Here is an 11,963-nt window from a genome sequence, read left to right as displayed (position 1 = left end):
GTGTCCCCTAGGGTAGGTACCCTCACAAAAACATGCAGTAATCCTGGTCTCTAAACAAACCGCCTGATGGAGGGGAAAGGAACTGGTTGGAATAACGTGTTCCTTCCACGCGCTACGTCCAACCAGGGAAACTCCCCCCTTTCACGTGTAAAGGAGCAACGTGGACACTCAGGCAGGAAGGAAGCATGAGTTCAAGTCCGTTGCTCTCCCCATGTCCCCCATATATGGGGACTAGGTTGGCGGAGGGTGTGTAGAGAGCCCAGTATCACATTAGATAATTGGCACAGGAGTGAAAAAATGGGTTACAAAATCGAGGGATAAAAATGTAAGAAGTTAAGATACAGTATTATGTCATGAGGAACACTTGAGAGCATAATGTATGGATGCTCTTTCAGCAGCAGAGCTGAACACCACAATGCTTTAACATTTAGCCCAGTACATTGTTATTGTGAGGATAACCACGAATGCTGCGCACACCAGAGTGCATATATAATCACTTTTATTCTTACAATTATCAGTCGTATTCTGATACCTAACGATGAGCGAGGAGCATCTCTCACAGCTTGTTCTCTCTTCATCAAGGGAGAAGTAACTGAAGTTATTTGATAGATTTTCAAAGCCGACACGTAGACACATGAATTTGTGAGCTCGGTGTACATTTTGTGAAATATTTAGGTCGTTTCAATTTGAATTTGTTATTCGTTGCTGTTTTTTTCCCCCCCAATTACATAACAGCCAGGTCTTTCTTGCCTTGTGGATATTATGGAAAAATAAATTGGCCTCATAATTTACATGCATACAGTATTGCGTTTTCCTCCGCACGAGATAAAAGGCTCTGGCATTGGAGGTGAAGAGAGGACGCTGTCGTTGTTGTGACATGTTTAGTCTCTCACGGCGTGACACATTTCCTCGGAGAGGCACATTGACCACAACATTGTTTTTCTCTCTCTCTCTCTCTCTGTGTGTTTTTGCAGGATCTGCGTAAGCAGGTAGCTCCGTTGCTAAAGGGCTTCCAAGCAGAGGTGAGTAGACAGAAACCGCAAAACATATCCATGTTTTATTTTAATGCTCATTAACCCATTCAATTATACATTTTTTTATATATATTTTTAAAGCAAACATTTTTTTTTTACTCTTAATCTTTGCTTCTGGGGGTCTCCGGAAAAGAAAATATTTTCAGATGGTGTTCCGCAGCCAAATTTCATATAATGTTGGGGGTCCTTGACACAAAATAAGTTTGAGCACCACTGAAATAGCAACATTTACGTTTTTTCAGAAAACTGAGTTTGAAAACAGAGTATGCATATACGATAAAATATTCCACGCACATCCACATTTCACTGCTTGTACCTGTAGAGACGAATTAAACAAACCTCCTGGATTCAATGAAACGTACACACAACCTAGTCTCATGCTTCCCGAGAGAGGCAGAGAGAGGAGCCGGTGAACGCTCTCTCACACATGCATGGAATAACGGGGGGGGGAGGTGGGGGTGAATGAAGGTGGTGGTGGTGGCCATTTTGTTTTCATGTTTATCCCCGCTGAGACGACAGACCCCCCCCCCATCCCCCGCTCCTTACCTCCCTCCATGCACACACCTCGTAAAGCCTGACATGTGCTGTCTGGCAGGCTCCCCATGCCTCCGCGTTAACGGGCTCTAGGTGTGCAGGAGGAAGCGTTTCCTCCTGCACGGTCCCTGGCTGGGCCAGCGGTGTTGCTAGGGGAGAAACAACAAGCAGCCAGGTCTGTAGGGGGAAAAAAGCCACTAACACGCAAGCGCTTTAAGCTTATTATATGCGTCGGCTATTAACAAAAAAATTATAATAATAATCTTTGAAACACTCAAACAACACAATACGTGGACAATAACATATTATTATATTTGGGGGTCCTTGATTGATTTTTCTTTTTTGAGAACCACCGGTTAAACAACATTCAGGAAGCAAGCCCAAAATAAGCAACTATTCGCTTCAGAAACGATCCCAAAGAAAAACAATGCAGCCCGCAGCTATAGGCTACCCATATATTTACACGCAACTGTATAGAAAAACAAGTCCAAAGTCTCTTATAAGAAGCAGACATGGCAACCCTGCCCCCCCCCCCCCCCTCCCTCTCTCTGCTCTCTCTCTCTCAGGGGGACTCCATTATTTGTGTCCTTTCATGAGGCTCAGTTGCTCACAGCCATGTTTAAATTGCATCCCTGAGAGAGAGAGAGAGAGAGAGTCAAAAAGTGCTTGCTGAAGCAGACTGCTCTCGCCCCTCACGGCCATGTGTCACCACATGATGCAAGGGCTGCGTTCTACAGACCACTAAAGTGTGTCGTCATTTCAACTAATAGGGAAGAATAAGGACATGTAAAAAAAACAAAAAAAAGATTGCTTTTTGAACGCCGTCTAATGCAAATACGGACTGTTTTGCTTTTGATCGTTGTACTCTATACTAGGCTATGTATTGCATGCGTTGCCTAGCATAGCGGGTGTGTCGTTTGAAATCGCTGTTTTGTTTGTCAGTTTTTTTGTTTTTGTGTGTTCTTTTTTGGATCAAAGTGCGGTCCAGAAGGGACCCTCAGGGTTCCTTGCAGGGGATCCAAAGTGATCCCCTGATAGTGTACGGATGTGTACACTCTCAGTTCTATAGGGTACGGATGTGTACACTCTCAGTTCTATAGGGTACGGATGTGTATACACTCTCAGTTCTATAGTGTACGGATGTGTACACTCTCAGTTCTATAGTGTACAGATGTGTACACTCTCAGTTCTATAGTGTACAGATGTGTACACTCTCAGTTCTATAGGGTACGGATGTGTACACTCTCAGTTCTATAGTGTACGGATGTGTACACTCTCAGTTCTATAGTGTACGGATGTGTACACTCTCAGTTCTATAGTGTACAGATGTGTATACACTCTCAGTTCTATAGGGTACAGATGTGTACACTATCAGTTCTATAGTGTACGGATGTGTACACTATCAGTTCTATAGTGCACGGATGTGTACACTATCAGTTATATAGGGTACGGATGTGTACACTATCAGTTCTATAGTGTACGGATGTGTACACTCTCAGTTCTATAGTGTACGGATGTGTACACTTTCAGTTCTATAGTGTACGGATGTGTACACTATCAGTTCTATAGTATACGGATGTGTACACTTTCAGTTCTATAGTGTACGGATGTGTACACTATCAGTTCTATAGGGTACGGATGTGTACACTCTCAGTTCTGTAGGGTACAGATGTGTACACTCTCAGTTCTATAGTGTACAGATGTGTACACTCTCAGTTCTATAGTGTACGGATGTGTACACTCTCAGTTCTGTAGGGTACAGATGTGTACACTATCAGTTCTATAGTGTACGGATGTGTACACTATCAGTTCTATAGTGTACGGATGTGTACACTCTCAGTTCTGTAGGGTACAGATGTGTACACTCTCAGTTCTATAGTGTACGGATGTGTACACTATCAGTTCTATAGTGTACGGATGTGTACACTCTCAGTTCTGTAGGGTACAGATGTGTACACTCTCAGTTCTATAGGGTACAGATGTGTACACTCTCAGTTATATAGGGCCAGATGTGTACACTCTCAGTTCTATAGTGTATGGATGTGTACACTCTCAGTTCTATAGTGTACGGATGTGTACACTCTCAGTTCTATAGTGTACGGATGTGTACACTCTCAGTTCTGTATAGGGTACAGATGTGTACACTCTCAGTTCTATAGTGTATGGATGTGTACACTCTCAGTTCTATAGTGTATGGATGTGTACACTCTCAGTTCTGTAGGGTACAGATGTGTACACTCTCAGTTCTATAGGGTACAGATGTGTACACTCTCAGTTCTATAGGGCCAGATGTGTACACTCTCAGTTCTATAGTGTATGGATGTGTACACTCTCAGTTCTATAGGGTACAGATGTGTACACTCTCAGTTCTATAGTGTATGGATGTGTACACTCTCAGTTCTATAGTGTACGGATGTGTACACTCTCAGTTCTATAGTGTACGGATGTGTACACTCTCAGTTCTGTATAGGGTACAGATGTGTACACTCTCAGTTCTATAGGGCCAGATGTGTACACTCTCAGTTCTATAGTGTATGGATGTGTACACTCTCAGTTCTATAGGGTACAGATGTGTACACTCTCAGTTCTATAGTGTATGGATGTGTACACTCTCAGTTCTATAGTGTACGGATGTGTACACTCTCAGTTCTATAGTGTACGGATGTGTACACTCTCAGTTCTGTATAGGGTACAGATGTGTACACTCTCAGTTCTATAGTGTACGGATGTGTACACTCTCAGTTCTGTATAGGGTACAGATGTGTACACTCTCAGTTCTATAGTGTACGGATGTGTACACTCTCAGTTCTGTATAGGGTACAGATGTGTACACTCTCAGTTCTATAGTGTACGGATGTGTACACTATAGGGGCCTTAAATTAAAAGGTTTGAGGACCTAGTCAACTCAGTGACCTGAGCTCTGCAGGTCACTGCAGTAGTTCATGTTTCTTTGTAGTGGTTGGTCGGGACTCGGGGTGGTTTCTGGGATTTGTAGTACATTTCTTTGTAGTGGTTGGTTGGGGTGGTTTCTGGGATTTGTAGTTCATTTATTTGTAGTGGTTGGTTGGGTGGTTTCTGGGATTTATAGTTCATTTCTTTGTAGCGGTGGTCGGGGTGGTTTCCAGTGGTGCAATGTTGGACTACTCCGTTACAAGTAAAAGTCCGGAATATACTTGAGTAAAAGTACAAAAGTATTGGCATCAAAATGTACCTAAAGTACCAAAAGTAAAAGGTGCAGAATGTCCCGTTTAAGATGCGACGCATTGTGAGCTTGTAGATCGGCTATTTTCAAATGGCCGAAATGTATATATAGGGCTGAAGTGGTTATAATGCCTATGTTTTGTAATAATAGCACACATCTACAAAGTTAGTAGTAACTAAAGTGTTCAAATACATTTAGTGGAGTAAAAGTAAAAAATGTGGACCTTACAGTAAATGTAGTGGAGTAGAAGTAAAAGTACTGGAAATTGTAATTACTCAAGTAAGGAAAAAGGAAATAAAAAAATGTACTTAGTTTCCTTACACCACTGGTGGTGGTTTCTGGGATTTGATGTCCAAACTCACTGCCTCTGCACACGACGTGTGCAGAGGCAGTGAGTTTGGACACCAAATCCCAGAAACCACCACGTATACCCACGATGACAGCAGTGACCTGGCGTTGACCGGAGCGTGATGATGATGATGATGCAACACAGACGCAACAACAGCACCATGTGTCATGTTCTGTTCCGCCCACTCTGAGGACAGACCGACCGACCACGGCCGACGCAACATTCTGTTGACCCGGTGAATATTTTGTGATGAGACTGCAGGGAAACAGGATGTCTGACTTCCCATGTTCTTTCATAATGTGTTTGGGTTCTGGTGTGTGTGTGTGTGTGTGTGTGTGTGTGTGTGTGTGTGTGTGTGTGTGTGTGTGTGTGTGTGTGTGTGTGTGTGTGTGTGTGTGTGTGTGTGTGTGTGTGTGTGTGTGTGTGTGTGTGTGTGTGTGTGTGTGTGTGTGTGTGTGTGTGTGTGTGTGTGTGTGTGTTAACCCATTAAGGCCTGATTCTACAAATGCCTTCTGAATAAATCAGTAGTTCTCAAAGGTTTTCGTGGTAAGGACGACGAAATTGATGTGTGTGCGTGCGTGCGTTTGTGTGCGCGCACATTTGTGTGTGTTTTACTACAAGGGTGTAACATTCCTGACCAATGTGTGCTGACAGGCCAGCCACTGGCCAGGGCCGGCCACGGCCTGGAGCAAAAAGAAGAAAAAAAAGTCCCTGTACGCACGTCCCACGGTGTGCTTCACATGCTCCCAAAATGTCAAAAACATGTCAAATATTATAACCTTTTTCTTTTGCTCCGTCTCCGGGCCTCATTTATTGTTAATTCCACACCCTGTGAATTACTCACCAGCTCAGTGACCTTGTGGGTAGACTGTGGACTGTCCTGAGACTGGGGAGGTTGCGGGGTGCATGGGTTCGACTCCCCGGGCAGGTCATGTACCAAAGATGATTTAAAAGGAGAAAAAGGGGCCCCGGTGCCTCCCTGCTTGGCACTCGGCATCAAGGGTTGTATTGGGGGTTAATTCCCTGCGACATACTAGCGTCATGTCCAGGGGGAGTGCTTGCAACATCAGGCGGCCGCCTCACGCTAACAGAGACACCAGACAGGCTCCCGGCCCGTGGGCCACATGGCCCGTGGGCCTCACGCTAACAGAGACAGCAGACAGGCCCCCGGCCCGTGGGCCACATGGCCCGTGGGCCACACGCTAACAGAGACAGCAGACAGGCCCCCGGCCCGTGGGCCACATGGCCCGTGGGCCACACGCTAACAGAGACAGCAGACAGGCTCCTGGCCCGTGGGCCACATGGCCCGTGGGCCTCACGCTAACAGAGACAGCAGACAGGCTCCCGGCCCGTGGGCCACATGGCTCGGCAGCGATGCTGTGAATTACACACATTAGGTTTGATGCTCCAGAATTTGGAAGGTAATTGACAAGAGAAGATGCACCAAACGCGCCGTGACGGAAAACAAGCCCGCCGCTTCCTCATTGACGGCAGCATGCATGCACCACGGCGGGGCAGGGCTGGGAGGGGAGGGCGCTTGTTTTGTGTCATGTGTGTGCATGCATGTGCGTGCACTTGCGTGTGTGTGTGTGTGTGTGTGAGACGTCCTGCATTTAAATGATTGTTTTGGAGATGTGCAGAGCTCAAGGAACAACCAGGATTTTCCTTAACCCATTAAAACGGGAATATAATGTCATTTAGTTTTAGATTATTTTTTTCTTCCGTTGGCTCAGGAATAGCAGATAATATACAAGCTTGTACATAACATTTTTCTTTTTTTCATCTTGAAAGTGTGAGAACTACTGATTTGTCTCGGGTCTGAATGGGTTTTAAGTAAGATTCAGTGAGACATGCAAATAAAAAACAAACGATTTTAGTCTTTTGTTTTATCATTTTTCTTTTTTGTCCTGTAAAGAGGCTCAACCCAAAGGGCCACGCTGTGCCGCTCCGGGTCGAGTCTGTGTATACCGGGGCGGTGATTTAGGAGACTCTTAACCCATTCTGGGCGGGAACCCCTTTTGGTGTTTTAACTAAGCAATAAGCATTATGTTGTACTTTAGCTATTGAAAAATAGCAGTTCTACAAGCTTATAGCGCACCACCGAGTTGCGCGCTATGAGCTTGTAGGTCTGCTATTTATTTTTTATTTTTTGGCTTTCGCCTTTTATTTTTATGGAGGGACAGACAGTAGGCTGACAGGAAATGGGGAGAGAGATGGGGGGGGAAGACATGCAGTAAAGGCCGTCGGGATCGGGAGTCGAACCCACGCCACACTGCCAGACTGAATTACCAGCCAAGGTGCCTGGACCACTGAGCCATGGCCCAGGCTATTTTTGAAAAGTTGTGAAAATGTGGTGCAAATCTTTGAATATATATATTTCAGAGCGAACATTTTTAACTAAAATATTTGCTTCTGGGGGGGGCCCTGGAACTACATATTTTGAGATGGGGGGTCCGTGGCCCAATAGAGATAATTCTGGGGGTCCTTGACATGAAAAAGGTTGAGCAACAACTGACATAGAAACATGTTTTTTTCAGAAAACTATTAGGATTTAGAAGCCTTTTCTTTGAATCGACACCAGTCCAAAACGGGTTAATGCTAATAATCCAGGCTGTGTGAGGCTGGAGGCAGCCAGGCATGTCAGGAGAGGGAGGGAGAAGAGCATGCATCCTCTGGCGCCAGCTCTCTAATTCCTCCTCCTTTTCAAGTGCCACTTGCAGCAGTAAATAAAGGCTTTAATGGAGGAGCATCTAAACAGACCCAGTCTATAGTATATACCCTCCTCCTTCCATCTAAACAGACCCAGTCTATAGTATATACCCTCCTCCTTCCATCTAAACAGACCCAGTCTATAGTATATACCCTCCTCCTTCCATCTAAACAGACCCAGTCTATAGTATATACCCTCCTCCTTCCATCTAAACAGACCCAGTCTATAGTATATACCCTCCTCCTTCCATCTAAACAGACCCAGTCTATAGTATATACCCTCCTCCTTCCATCTAAACAGACCCAGTCTATAGTATATACCCTCCTCCTTCCATCTAAACAGACCCAGTCTATAGTATATACCCTCCTCCTTCCATCTAAACAGACCCAGTCTATAGTATATACCCTCCTCCTTCCATCTAAACAGACCCAGTCTATAGTATATACCCTCCTCCTTCCATCTAAACAGACCCAGTCTATAGTATATACCCTCCTCCTTCCATCTAAACAGACCCAGTCTATAGTATATACCCTCCTCCTTCCATCTAAACAGACCCAGTCTATAGTATATACCCTCCTCCTTCCATCTAAACAGACCCAGTCTATAGTATATACCCTCCTCCTTCCATCTAAACAGACCCAGTCTATAGTATATACCCTCCTCCTTCCATCTAAACAGACCCAGTCTATAGTATATACCCTCCTCCTTCCATCTAAACAGACCCAGTCTATAGTATATACCCTCCTCCTTCCATCTAAACAGACCCAGTCTATAGTATATACCCTCCTCCTTCCATCTAAACAGACCCAGTCTATAGTATATACCCTCCTCCTTCCATCTAAACAGACCCAGTCTATAGTATATACCCTCCTCCTTCCATCTAAACAGACCCAGTCTATAGTATATACCCTCCTCCTTCCATCTAAACAGACCCAGTCTATAGTATATACCCTCCTCCTTCCATCTAAACAGACCCAGTCTATAGTATATACCCTCCTCCTTCCATCTAAACAGACCCAGTCTATAGTATATACCCTCCTCCTTCCATCTAAACAGACCCAGTCTATAGTATATACCCTCCTCCTTCCATCTAAACAGACCCAGTCTATAGTATATACCCTCCTCCTTCCATCTAAACAGACCCAGTCTATAGTATATACCCTCCTCCTTCTAAACAGACCCAGTCTATAGTATATACCCTCCTCCTTCCATCTAAACAGACCCAGTCTATAGTATATACCCTCCTCCTTCCATCTAAACAGACCCAGTCTATAGTATATACCCTCCTCCTTCCATCTAAACAGACCCAGTCTATAGTATATACCCTCCTCCTTCCATCTAAACAGACCCAGTCTATAGTATATACCCTCCTCCTTCCAGCACACTGCAAAATCACCAATGGAAATATTACCCTGAAAGTGTAAAAAAACAACAACAACAAAACAGTCCCTTATAGGCTCCTTTTCCACCAGGGTTGAACCGGCCCCGGTTCTTAGTCCATGAGCCAGAGCCCCAACATTGGAACGTTAATTACGAATTGAGTAGGCCAAGCCATACCTATATTAAATTGTTTATAGGATCAATAGAAGTAAATTAATATGTGATAACCCTTCCACAGGACTCAGTAGCTTTCTCATATTCATCACACATTTTGTTATTTTCACCTACAGTAGCCTATTTATACATGATAGGTGAATAGGTAAAAATGTAATTAACGAGCTGGAGCGACAGGGAGAGTTCTGTTACTGAACAAACACTCTATATAGCAATGATTATTTTACCGATGCACCACCGATGTTGGCCACATATCGGTATCGGCCGGTATTTGCCGTTATCGGTCAATATCGGTATCGGCTAATAAAACTGACATTAGTTGATATTTATCTGTAATGATAAGCATACATTTTGCGTTGGCTATGTTGGTGTGTTGGTGATCTGCAGCCTACCAAGCTGTATAGATTCTGAACATTTATTTCTTGTATTGAAGATGTATTCCCTTGCACAACAGGGGGAAATAAAAACAACACCCCCAATCTAATCTAAATATATATTAATAATCTTACAAAAACAGATTGTTCAACATGTTGCTCGTATCCATACATTGACCCCTGACGCGACCCCACTCCACCATGGGGGTGATTAACGACACCCTTATCTTCTAGACGTATATGGCAAAATGCACAGAGCGAGCGCTGCCATCAATCTGACATCAGTGCAAACAAGTTGGAAAGAAGCTCCCATTTAAAATTCATTGTGGCAGTTTAAACAGCCTGGATTGAATTAGTGCTAATGGGAGGCCGATGATTTACGCGCGGGCAATGTACATGTCACTGTTTATGTTAGCCGGGGAGGATGTTAATTCGTGACAGGCGGCAGTGCTTCATGCAAAAAAAAAAAAAAAAGGCTGTCACGTCCATAAAGCTGTCAAACGCTCAGAGAGACGGGTGCATAATAAGCGTTGCGGGGCCTCCGCGACGTTGTCTGTTTAGCGAGCTAAATATTTAATTTTGAGAGAGATTATGGGGGCGTGTTAGTGTTTTATAGTGCCTTCCTCCGAGAGTACACTTTTAATTCCGAACATGTTAGAGGTTTCGCTCATTTATTCATGAGCCAAAATATTTTCCCTTGTACATCCCTCGATGTAAACGGACACGCACGGCAAACTGTTTGTTTTCTGATGATGCGATATGTTTCCATGCTGGCGCTTGTGCTGCTGCGCGTCTGTGGGACGGTTCCGGTGGCTTGATGTAATGCAGCGAACATTTGGGGCACGGCAGCACTGTCGATAACAAGCAAACCAGGTCTAGGAAGACTAGCCCACAAGAAGGGACTATAGGCCAGTGTTGTTGTCGTCGACTAAAAACCAAGACGAAAAATGTTCGTCGACTACCTTTTTCCACTGACGAAAACTACATGGAAACTAAATTAAAACTAAGCTATGATGACTAAAACTAAGACTAAATATACTGACAATTTCGTCAACAAATAAAAACTAGACTAAAATGTTAGGAAGGGACTAGTGGACAAGAGATCCAGTGTAAGTCATTTTACAATTAGTTGCATGCTGAAAATAGACGATCTACAAGCCAAGGCTTGTAGATCGTCTATTTTCAGCAAGTGTGAATAAACCTGTCATTACGACGGCATCAAGGCCCGCCAAAATACATTTTGTTCGACTAAATCAACTGTAGATTTAGTCGACTAAAACTAGACTAACACTAAAACATTCCAGGTGACTAAAATGTGACTAAAACTAAATGAAAACTATTCAAGAGACTATGACTAAAACTAAATAATCAAAATTTCCTGCCAAAAACAACACTGCTATAGGCCACATTTAAGCGTGATATATCGCAGTGTGAGGAGTTGTGAGCTCGTAGTTCGGCTATTTCCACAATATTTATCTGTGGAACCGAGTCAAGCTAAATGTAGGCTAATACCTACAATTCCAAGTGCTTGTCAAATTATTTTGGGAGTTCTCCGGTTTTGATTATGTATTTATTGGGGAGGGGGGGGTTTCAGTGTTTTAGATCAGATTTGTTTGTTTGTCAGGCCTGCTGTACTGTATGTGAATAAGACAATGAGCTAAAAAAGAACAATCCCAGTGGTACAGTATAGGCCAGGCGATGCAATGATTCACTCATGGCTCACTGGCTGCTTTCAACCCCAAGGCTGGCAGCTGCATGTGGACGGCCCAAATATAGTACCCCTGTGGTCCGCCCAGGAAGCCCCAAATAGGAAGCACACAGATGGGTACAGTATGGCATACAGGAAGCCCCAAATAGGACGCACACAGATGGGTACAGTATGGCATACAGGAAGACAGAAGTGTGCTAGAAATTAGAGAACCCCCCCCCCCCTCCCCTTCCTAAAGAAAAAAACAAAAACAAAAAGAATCCCTGTGATGGAAGAAGAAGTATACTCACATGTTTTACTTAAGCCATTTAGGCCCACCGAGTGGCGCGCTACGATCTTGTAGATCTGCTATTTTTCAATAGCTAAAGTATAACATAATGCTTGGTTAAAACACCAAAAGGGGTTCCCGTCCAGAATAGTAACGGTGTCAATACCACAATGTAGATTGGCTCTGTTACAAGTAGAAGTCCCGCATTCAAACTGTTGCTCGAGTAAAAG

The 11,963-nt window shown here is 44.0% G+C and overlaps 1 protein-coding gene across 3 annotated transcripts in view; it reads left to right on the top strand.

Moving 5' to 3' along the window:
* The first annotated feature begins 978 nt into the window (after nucleotides 1-978).
* Nucleotides 979-11,963, top strand: part of LOC306927857 (homeobox protein cut-like 1) — a 151,565-nt gene continuing 140,580 nt past the window's right edge. For all 3 annotated transcript variants that reach the window (XM_079507724.1, XM_079507725.1, XM_079507723.1), the window contains exon 1: nucleotides 979-1,022. The gene's annotated coding sequence lies outside the window, so the exon portion shown is untranslated. The remainder of the gene's footprint in view (nucleotides 1,023-11,963) is intronic.

The sequence above is a fragment of the Electrona antarctica genome (genome assembly GCF_951216825.1).
Source record: "Electrona antarctica genome assembly, chromosome: 8".
NCBI lineage: Eukaryota > Metazoa > Chordata > Actinopteri > Myctophiformes > Myctophidae > Electrona > Electrona antarctica.
The sequence above is the reverse complement of the archived record's forward strand: the minus strand, read 5'-3'. Positions and strand labels throughout refer to the sequence as shown.